The sequence below is a fragment of the Delphinapterus leucas genome, chromosome 13 (assembly GCF_059928025.1).
Source record: "Delphinapterus leucas isolate spDelLeu-1000000601 "Yukka" chromosome 13, BTC_Dleu_Yukka2, whole genome shotgun sequence".
NCBI lineage: Eukaryota > Metazoa > Chordata > Mammalia > Artiodactyla > Monodontidae > Delphinapterus > Delphinapterus leucas.
Window position 1 is genome coordinate 55,116,939 of NC_143141.1, and position 17,703 is coordinate 55,134,641.

The 17,703-nt window shown below is 39.8% G+C and overlaps 1 protein-coding gene and 1 pseudogene across 1 annotated transcript in view; both read left to right on the plus strand.

Moving 5' to 3' along the window:
- The window catches only part of LOC111174784 (uncharacterized), a 333,695-nt gene that overhangs the window by 282,942 nt on the left and 33,050 nt on the right, over nt 1–17,703 (plus strand). Inside the window, exon 6 of the transcript XR_016395296.1 lies at nt 11,950–11,991. The gene's annotated coding sequence lies outside the window, so the exon portion shown is untranslated. The remainder of the gene's footprint in view (nt 1–11,949; nt 11,992–17,703) is intronic.
- LOC111174783 (small ribosomal subunit protein uS15 pseudogene) lies at nt 1,236–2,382 on the plus strand (annotated as a pseudogene).

A 17,703-nucleotide genomic window follows, 5' to 3' on the forward strand; every position in this document is an offset into this window, starting at 1 on the left:
CAAGTGATCAAATCTGGCTTGGGAAAAACATAACCCAGAGAATCAAGAGTCTCGTAATGGATCTTCATTACTTGCTGATATATTTCCTTCTGCTACATCTCCAGGATCTCCCACTCTTGCTCCAAAAAATATGAGGCCACATCATCAAATGTCATGATCACCAGAGCAGGCTAGGCCATAGCGCTTTGTGGTCCCACCCAGCCCCAACACAGCAATGCCCAGTGTCCCAGAAGCTTCCTGGCACCTTCCCTACCCTGTGGCCTTCCATTCTGCCAGACCCCTGTTCTTTGTCTTTATCATTGTGGCATTCACTTTACTTTGTCTTTCTTGATCATAAAATTTTTTTATTTTTGTTTAGACAAATCTGATACTTGCCTTTAGAAGAAAAAATCCTGAAGGAAGCCAGAGGAAAAAATCACCTTAATTATAGGAAACAAAGATAAGAATTACATCAGACTTCTCCTTAAAAACCATGTAAGCGAGAAGAGAATAGAGTGAAATATTTAAAGTGTTGAACCAAAAACAAAAGCCACCAAACTAGAATACTGTATCCAGTGAAATTATCCTTCAAAAGTGAAGAAGTAGAAACTAACACAACATTGTAAAACAACTATACCCCAATAAAAAAATAATAAAATAAAAATTTAAAAATTAATTAATAGGGGGTTTCCCTGGTGGTGCAGTGGTTGAGAGTCTGCCTGCTGATGCAGGGGACACAGGTTCGTGCCCCGGTCCAGGAAGATCCCACATGCCGCAGAGTGGCTGGGCCCGTGAGCCATGGCCACTGAGCCTGCGCGTCTGGAGCCTGTGCTCCGCAACGGGAGAGGCCACAACAGTGAGAGGCCCGCGTACGGAAAAAATAATAATAATAATTAATGTTTTTAAAAAGTGAAGGAGAAATAAAGACTTTTTCAGACAAAGAAAAGCAAGGGAATTTATCACCAGTCATCCTGCCCTTGCAAGGAGTGTTAAAAGAAGCTCTTCAGAGAGAAGAATATATAGATCATATATACAGAACTATAGAATATATAGATCAGAAACTCAGATCTACATTTGAAGAAAGAAGAATATTAGAGAAGAAACCAATGAAAGTAAAATAAAATCTTATATTTTTGTTATTCTTAATTGATCTAATAGATAACTGCTATTAGATCTAATAGATCTATTAGATCTAATAGATATTGATGTAATAGATATTGTTCAAAAATAACAGTAGCAATAATGTATTGGTTGATTATAGCTTATGAATAAGTGAAATGAATGACAGCAATATTATAAGGGACAAGAGGGAATAATTGGGAATACTCTGTTATAAGGTACCTGTCCTACCTATGAAGCAGTACAATGTTATTTTAAAATAGACTTAAGGACTTCCCCAGTGGCGCAGTGGTTAAGAATCCACCTGCCAGTGCAGGGAACACGGGTTTGAGCCTCGGTCTGGGAAGATCCCACATGCCGTGGAGCAACTAAGCCCATGCACCTGAACTACTGAGCCTACTCTCTAGAGCCCGCAAGCCACAACTACTGAAGTCTGCACGCCTAGAACCTGTGCTCCACAATAAGAGAAGCCACTGCAATGAGAAGCCCGTGCACCGCAATGAAGAGTAGCCCCCTCTTGCCGCAACTAGAGAAAGCCCGCACACAGCAGCCAAGACCCAACGCAGCCAAATAAATAAATAAAATCCTTTTTAAAAATTTTAAAAATAAAGTAGACTTAAATTGGTTGTAAATGTGTATTGCAAACCCTAGGGCAAGCATTTTTAAAAATTTTAAAGAAGTATAATTAATGTGCTAAGAGAAAATGGAATAATATAAAATGCTCAATTAAAAACAGAGAAGGCAGGATGGGAGGAAGCAGGACTGTGTGAGGTCACTTCCTGTGTGCAGGGTGGCTTCCTGCCTCCCACCCTTGCTCTCTTTTTGGCTGCCCTCGTGGTTGCATGCAGGCCCCTGGGAAGGGCCTGTCCCAGTCAGCTCTGGCCTACCACCGCAGCAATCCCACCTGGCTGAAGTTAACTTCTGACAACAGGAAGGAGCAGATCTACAAACTGGCCAAGAAGGGCCTGCCTCAGGGTGATCCTGAGAGTCTCACATGGTGTTGTTTTATGACAGGCAATAAAATCTTGAGAATTCTTAAGTCCAAAGGACTTTCTCCTGATCGTCCTGAGTACCTCTAGCATTTAATTAAGAAAGTTGTTGCTGTTCGGAAGCATCTTCAGAGAAACAGAAAGGATAAAGATGCTAAATTCCTTCTGATTCTGATTAATAGCTGCATTCACAGGTTGGCTCAATACTGTAAAACCAAACCAGTCCTCCCCTCACGCCCCCCCCCCCCCAATTTGGAGATACCAGTTACCCACAGCCTCTGCCCTGGTTGCATAAATTTGTCCATGTACTTAAGCAATAAAATCATTGTTTAACTAGAAAAAAAAAACAGAGAAGGCAGAAAAAGAGGGGAAGACAAGAAACAAGGGACAAGTGCAATGACTAGAAAACAGTTGCAAATATTGTAGACATTAATCCAATTATATCAATAATCATTTTAAATATGAGTGATCTAAATACACCAATTAAAAGACAGAGACTGATGGGGCTTCCCTGGTGGCACAGTGGTTGAGAGTCCGCCTACCGATGCAGGGGACACGGGTTTGTGCCCCGGTCCGGGAGGATCCCACATGCCACAGAGCGGCTGGGCCCGTGAGCCATGGCCACTGAGCCTGCGCGTCCGGAGCCTGTGCTCCGCAACGGGAGAGGCCACAACAGCGAGAGACCCGCATACCGCAAAAAACAAAAATAAAATAAAATAAAATAAAAAACTACAATGAGGTATCACTTCACACCAGTCAGAATTGCCATCATTGAAAAGTCTACAAATAATAAATGCTGGAGAGGGTGTGGAGGAAAGGGAGCCCTTCTACACTGTTGGTGGGAATGTAAATTGGTGCAACCACTCTGGAAAACAGTATGGAGGTTCCTTAAAAAACTAAAAATAGAGTTACTATATGATCCTGCACTCCTAGGCCTATATCTGAGGAACATGCTAACTCAAAAGATACACGTACCCCAATAGTCATGGCAGCACTATTTACAATGGCCAAGACATGGAAGCAACCTAAGTGTTCATCAACAGATAAATGGATAAAGAAGATGTGGTATACACACACACACACACACACACACACACACACACACATACATATGGACTTCCTTGGTGGCGCAGTGGTTAAAACTCCACGCTCTCAATGCAGGGGTCCCAGGTTCCCAGGTTCAATCCCTGCTCAAGGAACTAGATCCCACATGCATCCCGCAACTAAAAGTTTGCATGTCACAACTAAGGAGCCGCCTGCCACAACTAAGGAGCCTGTAAGCCACAACTAAGGAGCACAAATGCCACTACTACAGAGCACGCCTGCCACAACCAAGACCTGGAGTAACCAAATAAATAAAATAAAAAAATATTGGACTTCCCTGATGGCGCAGTGGTTAAGAATCCACCTGCCAATGCAGGGGACACGGGTTTGAGCCCTGGTTCGGAAAGATCCCACATGCCACAGACCAACTAAGTCTATGTGTCACAACTACTGAACCTGCGCTCCAGAGCCCACAAGCCACAACTACTGAGCCCTTGTCCCACAACTACTGAAACCTGTGTGCCTAGAGCACATGCTCCACAACAAGAGAAGCCACCACAATGAGAAGCCCATGCACTGGCAACAAGAGAAGCCCCCACTCGCCACAAATAGAGAAAAGCCCGCGTGCAGCAATGAAGATCCAACACAGCCAAAAATAAATTAATTAATTAAAAAAATATATATAGATAGATAAACACACACACACACTGGAATATTACTCAGCCATAAAAAAGAATGAAATCTTGCCATTTGCAGCAACATGGAGGGACCTAGAGATTATCATATTAAGTGAAGTAAGTCAGACAAAGACAATCATACAATATCACTTACAAGTGGAATCTAAAAAAATGATATAAATGAACTAATTTACAAAACAGAAACAGACTCACAGACATAGGAAACAAACTTACGGTTACAAAACCATAACCATATGGTTGTGAGGGGTTGGCAGGGGCAGGGTAGAGATAAATTAGGAGTTTGGGATTAACATATACACACTACTACATATAATATAGATAAACAACAAGGACCTACTGCAAGGCACAGGGAACTATATTCAATATCTTGCAATAACTTATAATGGAAAAGAATCTGAAAAAGAATATGTATATATTCAATTATATATATAACTGAATCACTTTGCTGTACACCTAAAACTAATACAACATTGTAAATTAACTATACTTCAATTTTTTAAAATGGTTTAAAATTATATTTGCCTTGGGAATGTTTCTTTTTTAAATGGTCCTGTCTGTTTACTGAAGGACAATTTATATACCATAAACTTACCCATTGTAAGTTTACAGTTATATCAGTACTTCCAATAGAATTTGTACATGGTAGAAATGTTCTGTGATAAGCAAAGTCTAATCAGCAGCTCTGGCCACCCAAAATGTGGCTAGTGTAACCTAGAAAATATATTTTAAAATATTTTTATTGAGGTAAAATTCATGCTATATAAAATTTGCCATTTTAACCATTTTAAAGTGTACAATTCACTGGCATTTATTATTTTCACAGTGTTACATAACCATCTCTATCTAGTTCCAAAATATTTCATCACCCCAAAAGAAAACTCCACACCCATCAAGCAGTAACTCCTCCTATCTCCTTCCCCCACCCTTTAGTAACCTGTAATCTGCTTTCTGACTCTTTAGATTTGCCTATTCTGGATATTTCATATAAATGGAGTCATACAATATGTGACTCTTTGTATCTGACTTCTTTCACTTAGCATAATGTTTTCAAGGTTCATCCATGTTGCAGCGTGTGCCAGTATTCCATTCTTTTTTATTGATGTACCACAGTTCGTTTATCCATTCGTCAGTTGATGGACATTTGGGTTGTTTCCACCTTTTGGTTATTGTAAATAGTGCTGGTATGAAAATTCATACCAACTTTTGTTTGAATATCTGTTTTCAGTTCTTTTGGGTATATATCTAGGAGTGGAATTGTTTGGACATGTGATAATTCTGTTTAACTTTTTTAAGAAACTGCCAGCATGTTTTCCTCAGCAGCTCTATTACTTTACATTCCCAGGAGCAATGTACAATGATTCCAGTTTCTCTGCATCCTCATCAACACTTGTTCTTTTCTTTTCTTTTCTTTTTTTAAATTATAGCTATCCTAGTGCGTGTGAAGTAGCATCTCATTGTGGTTCTGATGTGCATTTCTCTGGTGACTAATTATGCTGAGCACCTTTCATGTGCTTATTGGCCGGTTGTATGTCATCTTTGGAGAAATGTCTGTTTGGTTCTTTGCCCATTTTGGAATTGTGTTGTTTGTCTTTTTGTTATTCAGTTGCAAGAATTCTATATGTGTTCTGGATATTCCTTATCAAATATATGATTTGCAAATATTTTCTCCCATTCTGTTTGTTGTTTTTTCACTTTTGATGGTGTCCTTTTGTTCACAAACATTTTTAATTTTTATGCCAAATTTATCTATTTTTTCTTTTGTTACTTGTACTTTTGATGTCATATCTCAAACTCTATTGCCAAAGCAAAGGTTATAAAGATTTACTCATATATTTTCTTCTAAGAGTTTTATAGTTTTAGCCCTTACATTTAGGTCTTTGGTTTATTTTGAGTTAATATTCATATATGGTGTAAGGTAGGGATCCAACTTCACTCTTTTGCATGTGGCTATTCAGTTGCCCCAGAGTGATTTATTGAAGAGATTATTCTTTCCTTATTGAAAGGTCTTGGCACCATTTAATTGACCATAGGTTTATGGATTTATTTCTGGACACTCAATTCTATTCCTCTGAATAATACAATTTTAATAAATTTAAATAGCCACATGTGCCTAGTGGCAACCATATTGGAGAGCACAAAATTAGATGAGTTTTAGTTAATTCAGTTGTGCAGCCATCCCCACAATCCAGATTTAGAACACTTCCATCATGGGATTCTTCTTCTTTTTCTTAATTAATTAATTAATTAATTAATTTGGCTGCGTTGGGTCTTCGTTGCTACACGCGGGCTTTCTCTAGTTGTGGCGAGCAGGGGCTACTCTTCGTTGTGGTTCACGGGCTTCTCATTGCGGTGGCTTCCCTTGTTGCAGAGCACAGGCTCTAGGCGTGCAGGCTTCTGTAGTTGTGGCATGCAGGCTCAGTAGTTGTGGCTCGTGGGCTCTAGAGTGCAGGCTAAGTAGTTGTGGCACACAGGCTTAGTTGCTCCGCAGCATGTGGGATCTTCCCGGACCAGGGCTCGAACCCATGTCCCCTCCATTGGCAGGCGGATTCTTAACCACTGCACCACCAGGGAAGCCCTATCATGGGATTCTTAATAATTTTTAATTTCTGTTACTTCTTTCCACTTACGATTTTTTAGTTTTACTCCAATTAAGTTTTGACTATGATCCAGCCTTTAGGTATATGTATAATTTTTATGTTAGTAGAATTCATAAACTTTTGGATTAACTTGTTGGCTATTTTTCCTTTTGACTGTTAATTGACATCAGGGCAAAAAGAAAATGAGAATTTTGCTTAAGAATGGAGGTCAGATGGAAAAGAGAGGAAATTTGGGAGTAGAGGGCATATCATGGGAAAGGTGATAGAGGGGACATCAGGAGCACAATGGACACAACCAGGCCCACTTTTCCAGGGTCAGATCAAGAAGGGGAAAAATTGTTAGGGCAAAATCTCTCCTAGCCAGGGTTCTTTTGGTAAGTGTTCACTCTTTAGGGGATAAAATGTCCAATATTTCATATTTTTTTTCTCCCTCTCTTCTCTTCTGTGATGGTGAACTGGCTTACAGAGGAAGAGTATCACTTACATGACCACATGGCAGTGGAGGCACTGGGACCCGTATGATGTCTTCTGGCTCCTTACTGGCCTTGGTTGTAAAGTGATTCAATCAGACAGTTTTCTGAACTGGAGACAACTGAAGAAAAGCTAGTCCTGTCTGACTATTGTGGTTGATATGCTGGCGACCATAACTGGATCCCCATCACCACAACTATGTGTTCTTGGTGCTAATGTTCCCCACCTCTGAATTTCTCTTTATTCTATCCCCCATTCTTCCCCAGTCCGCTGAAGCTCCTAGCCCTAGCCCTCTCCTTTACCTCCCAACATGGTGGCACTGATGGTCCCTGGGCTTCTTCTCCTAGGGCAGCAAGTTTTGGGTAGAAGTATACTTCACATTATGGAAGAAATAGTATAGTCTGGACTCCCCTGGTGGCACAGTGGTTAAGAATCTTCCTGCCAATACAGGGGACACGGATTCAATCCCTGGCCCAGGAAGATTCCACATGCAGCGGAGTAACTAAGCCTGTGCGCCAGATCTGCTGAGCCTGCGCTCTAGAACCTGTGAGCCACAATTACTGAGCCCTCATGCCACAACTACTGAAGCCTGCATGCCTAGAGCCCGTGTTCCACAGCAGGAGAAGCCACTGCAATGAGAAGCCCAGGCACCACAACGAAGAGTAGCCCCCACTTGCCACAAGTAGAGAAAGCCCGGGCGCAGCAACAAAGACCCAATGCAGCCAAAAATAAATATATAAAATAAATAATAATAATAAAAGAAAGAAAGAAATAGTATGGTCTGAGTCCTTCAGGTTAGTCATTGATGTGTAAAGTAATTTAGAAAGTCTTTCTTCTTTTCATGACACCAGGTTTTCACCACAATTTTTTTTTTTACTGGAAAAAGAGCTGAGTAATGATTTTTTAAAGCAGGTATCCATCCTTCTCCTGAAGCTCTGAAACCTATTGCTACAGTGGATGGCAAGTCCCATGAGAGCAAGATTTGGAGAATATAGAAATATATATGACAATCTCTCTCTCTCTCTCTCTCTCTCTCTCTCTATATATATATATATATTTCCCCTGTGTTATACTCTCTCTTCCCCATACGCTCCATAAAAGAAAGACCTTGTACACCTTTTTCACTTCTGCACCCGACCTCCTACAATAGTGCATGGCATATAAGAAGGGCATATGGGCTTCCATGGTGGCGCAGTGGTTGAGAGTCCACCTGCCGATGTAGGTGACGCGGGTTCGTGCCCCGGTCCGGAAAGATCCCACATACCGCGGAGCGGCTGGCCCCGTGAGCCATGGCCGCTGAGCCTGCGCGTCCGGAGCCTCTGCTCCGCTACGGGAGAGACCACAACAGTGAGAGGCCCACGTACCGCAAAAATAAATAAATAAATAAATAAATAAATAAAAGAAGGGCATACCAGTTTCCTGGGTGGGTGGGTGAATGAATGGGGTACAACTGCATCCTGCATTGTTCAGTGTGACTAAATTTAGGAAGAAAATTGTGCTGCTAATAAAAAACTAAGCAGAAATGAGTTTCAAACCACCTAATTGTTTTGTTTGCTCATGCCACTATTTTCTCTGAGTCCAGAATTAACTGTTTCATCTAGTTATTGATCAATGTTACAAAAAGCTAATGCTAATACAAATAATTCTTCAATCTCTGCCCTCACCAAGGGGAACTGCTACACATATAATTCAAATGATCAGATAAATGTGTACCTGATGTGCATATGTTTTTAAGTTGAGGAATTTCTGGCCTTAAGGTTAATTTTAAGCAGCCAGACTTGGTCTTACACATTACATATTTTCATTAACACTGTTGCTGCCTAGAGAAAAATTTCCCTCTATTGGGAAATTTGCTATGAGTTGCTATGAGTAATTCAAAATTTTTTGATTCTGAAAGTAATATGAACTTACTGTAGAAAATTTGAAAATTGACAAGAACTTTGTTTTGCTGAGTTGGTGGTGGATGTATGCATATTTGGAGAAGCAATTTTTTCTGTATAAAAAAGGAGAGAGATTCTGAGACCTGAGATGGGGAAGATCTGGAATTGAGGAAGCCAGAAATCAGCCTATCTAGGTACCAGCTTGTCTAAGTGCTACCCAGGAAAGGACAACAAAAAGGAAACCTTGTTTGGCTTGTAGCTGGAGAGAAGCGAGAGATGAAGCATATATTAGTCAGGGTTCTCCAGAAAATCAGAACCAATGGGCGATATAAAAATAGACTTATTAGGAGGAATTGCCTCACACAGTTATGGAGGCTGAGAAGTCCTATTTGCCATCTGTAAGCTGGAGACCCAGGAAAGCTGGTGATGTAGTTCAAGTCCAAGTCAAAAGGCCTGAGAACCAAGAGAACTGATGGTATACCTTTTAGTACAGTTCAAAGGCCTGAACCAGAGAGCCAATGGAGTAAGTTCCAGTGCCAGGGCAGGAGACTACCTATGTCCAGCTCAAGTAGTCAGGCAGAGAGAGCAAATTCTCCCTTCCTTCACCTTTTTGTTCTATTCAGACCCTCAACAGATTACATAATTGGAAAGGGAATCTGCTTTATTCAGTCTAGGGATTCAAATGCTAATCTCTTACGGAAACACCTTCACAGACACACCTAGAAATAATGTTAACTGGATATCTGGACATCCCATGGCCCAGTCAAGTTGACACATAAAATTAGCCATCACAAGGCACACCTGAAGGAAATATAGGAAGGGTTGTGAACTGTACAGTGTAAAACTCTCCTCTGTCTTCTTATAAAATCTTGAATACAAATCAACACTTGGTCTTAATGGAATTCTCCTGGGGAGAAAAGAGATATTGAGTCCTATTTAGCAATCGGTTGCAGGCTATGACAGAACCATATTAGCCATAGGGACTAACACGGAAAAATCTTAAAAGAAGAAAATGTAAACGCTCTAATTCCACTTTACAACAATGACCTTGTGGTATGTTTCTTACCTTCTTTTGCATATGTATGTATATATATGTTTGTGAGTATACATATGCAATAAAATTGGGACTGCATTGTATAAATAGTTTTCTGTTCTACAGTTTTTACCTTACATTAAATCATGACTATTGAATATTATTAAATATTATTCAAAAACATGATATTTAGTGCCTGTGTAATAGTTCATGAATACAGATATACCAAAGTTATTTCATTACATCTCTATTATAGATATTTATCACTTTCCAACTTGTTATTATTACAAGAACTCTAGCATGAATATCTTTTAATATAAATCTACATGGGCATCTATAATTCTTTCCTTAGGGTCGAGTTTAGCCAGTCAAAGGGCATGAAACTTTTTGACTCTTGATCTATTCTGCCATTTTGCCAAAACACCTTTCAAAGTGCGTGATTTACACTGTCACTAGCACAACAACAGAAAGATTATTTTCACCTGTTTTTGTAGTTTATATAAATGAAATCACAAGTTGTGTTCTCTTTTGAGTCTGATTTCTTTTCCGCAATACATGTTTGTGAGATTCATTCATATTGTTGCATACAGTTGCAGATTGTTTCTTCTTATTGCTGTTAGAGTTCATTGTGTGACTATACCACAATTTATTTATCCATTGATGAGCATTTGGGCATTTTCCTATTCGGCATTATTATGAATCGTGCTGCTCTGACGTGCCTTTTGGAGAATACAAGTCCACTTTTCTATGGTTAGTTACCTAGAAGTAGAATTGCTGAGTATACACATATTTAACTTTAATAGATAATGTCAAAATTGTTTCTGAAGTGGTCATAACCAATTTACATCCCATCAGCAAGGTGCGAGAGTTACAGTTGCTTCACATCCTTACCAATGTTTAGTATTGTTGGTGGGGTTTTTTTTTTTAACATCTTTATTGGAGTATAATTGCTTTACAATGTTGTGTTAGCTTCTTCTGTATAACAAAGAAAATCAGCTATATGTATACATATATCCCCTCCCTCTTGCATCTCACTCCCACCCTCCCTATCCTACACCTCTAGGTGGTCACAAAGCACCGAGCTGATCTCCCTGTGCTGCTTCCCACTAGCTATCTAGTTTACATTTGGTAGTGTGTATATGTCAATGCTACTCTCTCACTTCGTCCCAGCTTATGCTTCCCCCTCCCCGTATCCTCAAGTCCATTCTCTACATCTGTGTCTTTATTCCTGTCCTGCCCCTAGGTTCATCAGAACCTTTTTTTGTTTGTTTAGATTCCATATATATGTGTTAGCATACAGTATTTGTTTTTCTCTTTCTGACTTACTTCACTCTGTATGACAGACTCTAGGTCCATCCATCTCACTACAAATAACTCAGTTTTGTTTCTTTTTATGGCTAATATTCCATTGTATATATGTGCCACATCTTCTTTATCCATTCATCTGTCAATGGACACTTAGGTTGCTTCCATGTCCTGGCTATTGTAAATAGAGCTGCAGTGAACATTGTGGTACATGACTCTTCTTGAATTATGGTTTTCTCAGGGTATATGCCCAGTAGTGGGATTGCTGGGTCATATGGTAGTTCTATTTGTAGTTTTTTAAGGAACCTCCATACTGTTCTCCATAGTGGCTGTATCAATTTACATTCCCACCAACAGTGCAAGAGGGTTCCCTTTTCTCCACACCCTCTCCAGCATTTATTGTTTGTAGAATTTTTGATGATGGCCATTCTGACCAGTGTGAAGTGATACCTCATTCTGGTGGGTATGTAACACTATCTCACTGTGGTTTTAATTTGAGTTTTCCTGATGACTAATATTGAGTGCCTTTTCATATGTTTATTAGCCATTTAGATATACTCTTTTGTGAAGTATCTGTTCAAATTTTTGCTCTTTTTTTTTCTCTATCCAGTAAGTTGGATACATGCATGCAAATATCTTTTCCTACTCTATGGGTTCTCTTTTTACTTTCTCAATGGTATCTTTGCATGAACAGAAGTTTTTAATTTTAATATGGTTAATTTATCAATTTTTTTCTTTAATGGTTAGTGCTTTTCGTGACTGTTTAAATAATCTTTACCCATTCCAAGACCATGAAGATGTTCTGAAAGGTTTTTTTTTCTCCTTCATATTTAGATTTGGAATCCATCTGGAGTTGTTTAATGTGTATGGTGTGAGGTAAGGGTTCAGATACATTTTATTCCATACAAATTGTCAATTCACTTAGCACCATTTAATTGAAAAACCGTCTTTTACCCTCTGCCTTACATTATTTATTGCCTTTGCTATAAATCAGGTGACCATGCATATGTGGTTCTCTTTCTCCATTCTGTTCCAGTGGTTGATTGGTTTGTGTATTCTTGAACCAATATAATAATGTCTTAATTACTAGAATATCTGGCAGTTTAAGTTCTTCAGCTTGTTTTCAAGATTGCCTTGTTTGCCCACTTTTATAATGGGATACTAGGGAATTTTTTCTTATTGCTATGTAAAAATTTCTTACTTATAAAGTATGTTCATCCTTGCCTGTTATATGTAATATAAATATCTTCCCATTTGTCATTTGACTTTTGTTTTTATTTATAGTTTCTCTTGCCATAGTGTAGTATTAAATTCTTACAAACTAAAGTCTATTGATATTTTGTGGTTTTCACCCCCCAACTATTTTTACACTTACAAAATTTTTCCCCAATCCCCATGAAATTTAAATGTAACATTTATATCCAAAATATGGAGCATGTGTGACTACACAAAAACAAATATCTTCTGCTTAAAATAATCAGTTGTCCTCTTTACTTTCTAGAGTAGGAAGATGAGGTTCAAGGAGGGAAAGAGGGGAGTCAGTACTGCTTAAAATTAGAAAATGAGAATTCCAAGAAAGCATTGGCTTACTTCCCTGAATTGCATCTGCATGGGTCAGTTACCCTTGGTAGAAAAAAACTGTTGCCCCTATTTCATCTGATTTCTCTGGGCAGGTTACTGACCCAATCGGCAGAGAGGATTGCTATGTTAGTGTTATGAGGAGCTGATGGGTCTGGGTTCCAAGGGCTGGAGCTGAAGCTGACAGCTAGCCAGGATCACCCTGCTCCAGAAGTGATCAGCACTCATAATCAAGAGCCTGCTGGACAGGGCACTATCCTTGCCTTCAGAAGGACGGTCTCAACCCTGTGGCTCACAGGAGGCTGCCTGGGAGCTACTGGCCAAATCAGTGAGGTTTGTAAATATGCCTGACCAAAACAGCAATGGCAGATCAGCTCACAGAATTCCCTGTGTTTACTGTCTCTTCTGGAAGCACAAGGAGAAAGAAGGTAGTTTGGTTATCTGATTTCTTTTTGACAAAACCAAACGATTGTAGTGATTATTAAGAGAGAGTAGAAGCTCAACCAATGAGGGGGAAATATGGTTTTCATTCTAGATTTATTTTGATCCTGTGCTCATTTTTTTGTCTGCAGGGGAAAAAAGGGGAAGCCATGAAACCCCTCTTGGCACTATGTGTGTTGTACTTAGTCTGTGGCCAAAGAGAGGTTTTTTGTTGTTGTTGTTGTTGTTTTTTATGTACTTTTGGCTGTGTTGGGTCTTCGTTTCTGTGCAAGGGCTTTCTCTAGTTGTAGCAAGCGGGGGCCACTCTTCATCACGCTGCGCAGGCCTCTCACTATTGCGGCCTCTCTTGTTGCGGAGCACAGGCTCCAGATGTGCAGGCTTAGTCGTTGTGGCTCACGGGCCCAGCCGCTCCGCGGCATGTGGGATCTTCCCAGACCAGGGCTCGAACCCGTGTCCCCTGCATTGGCAGGCAGATTCTCAACCACTGTGCCACCAGGGAAGCCCCAAAGAGAGTTTTATGGGAAAGTTTGCTGTGGGCCAGTGAAGCATTTTCTGTTTCATCATTTTAAAAACAAAAACATTAACTAAAACAAAATCTCTCATCTCCTCCCACAAAAAGAAGAAGAAGGAGGAGGAGAAGGAGGAGGGGGAGGGGGAGGGGGAGGAGAAGAAGAAGAAGAAGAGGAAGAAGAAGAAGAAGAAATAGAAGAAGAAGAAGAAGAAGAAATAAGGAGAAGGAGAAGGAGAAGGAGAAGGAGAAGAAGAAGAAGAAGAAGAAGAAGAAGAAGAAGAAGAAGAAGAAGAAGAAGAAGAAGAAGAAAGAAGAAGAAGAAGGAGAAAGAAGGAGAAAAGAAAATGAAAAACCCGCAGAGCCATAGAGCTGCTTGCCTTACTATAATTAATTTTTTATAATTTGTCCTTCCTCAAAATTAATGCATAGGACTGATTGCAGTTATGAAACATTGAAAACTTTTGCTTTTCAGCTACTTAATGTTCTGTTCAGATATCCTTGGAGGAAAGCCAAAAGGGATTAAAATCTTCTGAAACACTAAAAGATGATTATCTTCTTTGGCTCTCCTGTTTGACTTTAAATCTCTAGCTTTCGAAAAAGCTAGAATAAACCAGTTTAGATGGTGACAGCTTTTTTCCTTCTTCTTAAAATGATATTAAATTATAATCCTGTATTCACCTACAATCTCATATTTGAGATTAACTGCAATAAACTGCAGCCTCTATAGACTGTTGTTTTCACTGTACAGAGGGAGCTCTACTGCCCTCGGGTGAGTTCCCCATCTACTGTCTAAAGCCTCAAAGTTCATACTGTAGTTTCACCTTTTAATGAGATTTTCCTGGGATAAAATGCGATTACTCGTAAAGGTTGATACTAATTATTACCTCAGCACGAATGACTTTACCTTCTCTCCAGAGCTAGCTTTGACAGGAAGAAGTTACACGCTCTGGCGGGAGCCAGTCTCAACTGAGGTGGGCTGAGGAGGAAGATGGAAGGAGCGGGGAGAAGATACAGAAAGAACTTTCATGCAACCAGAAAACAGGCACAATGCAGCCTAGCGTACACCCCTTCAAAAACACACCTTTGTTTTATGCTTCTTTTCTTTTTTATTTATTTATTTGTTTATTTGCGGTACACGGACCTCTCACTGTTGTTGCCTCTCCCGTTGCGGAGCACAGGCTCCGGGCGCACAGGCTTAGCGGCCATGGCTCACGGGCCCAGCCATTCCGCGGCATGTGGGATCTTCCCGGACCGGGGCACGAACCCGTGTCCCCTGCATCGGCAGGCAGACTCTCAACCACCGCACCACCAGGGAAGCCCTTCCTTTCTTTTTCTAACGAGATAAGTGAACTTTTTCTCGGTAAGGATAAAGTTGGGGTAAGGATTGAAAACCATGTTTTGGAAAGGGAAAGACTAGGAAAATGGGAGACAAGGAGGCATCTCCTGGGAGGAGTCACACACTCAGGGTCCCTCAAGACTGAGAAGTCATCTTGCTCTGGCTCTACAGAGGGAGCCAAAGGCTTTCAGAGATTGTGTTAAGACCTCACCCTGACCCAGCTGCTCAGCCAGTCAGCTCTTCAAGTGTTTGGACCTAGTTTGTCTTTGGACCTAGGCAAAGGCAAAAGTCATATCACTTCTACCGGTATGATAGAAGTTTTCATACATCTGACTCACTCTCAACTTCTATGAAACAATTGATCTTCTGTGAGAAACAACTGATTTCTAATCGGATCTTTCCTAGAAAACCCAGATTACAAGAATATTTATAAACTAGGTTAAAGGTGTTTAGTTAATTATATCCTAAATAAGAGGAAAATACATCTGTTCTTCTCCTGAAACCAAATAAATATGAATGAACTAAGAAATGTTTCAAGATTCTCTTTTCAAAACACTGAAGTCATGACTTTTTAAAAGTTGAATTATGGACACAGAGTCAATACAGTTTTGCATGTAGGTTCAGAAACTCTTTGAGCCCATATAAAATACCTAGATGAACACAATGCTTTGTGCGTAGTAGGTATTCACTCAGCATTAATCAATTAAACACATCTATTGCTCCATTCCCTCTTATTCTGCTGTGTGTTTCTGAAGTCAAATGCGACCATTACCAAGAACTGTTACAGCCTCAGCTTTCCCAGAGACACAGTCCCCACAAGAATCAACTCAAACTAAAGAAGAACAGAAAAGAGTACATAAACCTCTAGTATTTTTGGTTTTTGATCTCTATTCTGACCCCTGCCTGACTTCCTTTGTGGCCAAGTCTGATTTATTCAAGGGCTCGGAACTATGTCCACTTTTTAAAGAAATGGGGATGAAATGAAATCAATTAACTCTTTCTAAAAAGACTAAAATTCCTGAAGCACTTACTGGTTCTAAAGACAAAACTAAGTTTCAAATAACTTTTTGAAGAATCAAGATGCTTTGAAGAGTAAATCTGTCACTGAGCCCCACTCAAGTTAACAAAGAAAATGTCTTCTCCCACTGCCTTCCCTGGAAACACAGCTCTGTCCCCTGCCTTGATCCAGTATTGCAAGGAAAAGGCTGACACCAGGATAAGAGACTAGAGGGAAAAAAGAAAAGAGAAAGTGGATGGACTAGTATATAACATTGCATACCTGAACATCATGGGGCCATATGTAACTTTCTATTTCTGGGAATTTGATCTCAGAACTCACTGGGGACCCCTATCCTCAACACCCTCATCTTGGGATTGGGAGGGAAGTTGCTTCACTTCCAAGTAGATCCCTAGCAACTTGTCCTGATAAGTTTGGCAAAGCACATCTCCTTTCTTGACTATAAAGAACTGGTTGTAAATGTTAATATCTTGGTACAAAGCAGAGCTGTTTAAACCAAGTTTTGATAAAGGTAAAGTAGGATTCCATCCCCATTTAGGCCAGGAGTCACCAAACTTGTTCTGGAAAGGACCAGTCCATCTCCACTAATAAACTCTGCCTTTGTAGTGTGAAAACAGCCATAGACAATACATAAATAAGTGGGTATGGCCATGTCCCAGTAAAACTTTATTTACAAAGATCATAAAGATGGAAGGCCTAGGTTTGGCCTACAGGTCATATTTTGCTGACCCTTGATTTAGGCTATAATAATAATGATAAATATAATAATAATAAATATAATAAGGATGAGTGCTTACCTAATTTCCTTATCACAATGACTCTCATAAGGTAAATAATTTTATCTAAGGATGATATTGAAAATAATTAACAACTGATATGGCAAACCAATCAGAACAGACAGAGCATTGGTGTATAGTAGATGAAAACCCACCTGCTATGATCACCCTTACGTTAGAGATTTGGGAACTGGGGCTTAGAATAGGGTAGTAAATTGTCCTAGATTATACAAACAGTACACATAGTAGAGCTAGGGTTTTCTTACATGTGATCTGACTCCAGAAGCCACACTTGATATATGCTTCTAGAGGCCAGAGGGACTTTCAGTGAAACTGAAAGTTGCAATCTTGTTCCAATTTCTTAGTCACAGCATGTCTGGCAAGGGCAATCCATTCATACCGTTTCCAAAAATATTCAAAACACAGGTGAGCATAGTTCTTTAGAAATATTTCAGTACGTTAATTGTTACATTGAAAATAACTTAAATCAAAAGGAAATGTGAATTCCTTTGGCTTCCCTGTAACTTGAAACTTTCCCTTTTTCTATCCCTATGGCTTATTCCCACACTTCCTTCTCCCTTCAGGTCTCTGCGCAATTGTTGCTTTATTGTGAAGCCTTCCTGACCACCAATAGATTAATGAAATAGCAATACCTACCCAGCATTTCCTGTGTCTCTTGCCTTGCTTTATTTTTCTCCACTGCATTTAACACCATCTTACATACTGTATGTTGAATGTATTTATTTTTTATCTCCCCCAGTTAGAATGTAAGCGCCACAAAGTTAGGTGCTTTGTTGTGTTCGCTATTCTATCCTCAGCACCTAGAAAAGCACTTATTGAATGGCTGAATGAATACTGTTGGCAGTAGAAAGGCCACATGGTACAATAGTAAGAGCATTAGATTTAGAGCCAGAGGTGGGTTGGAATC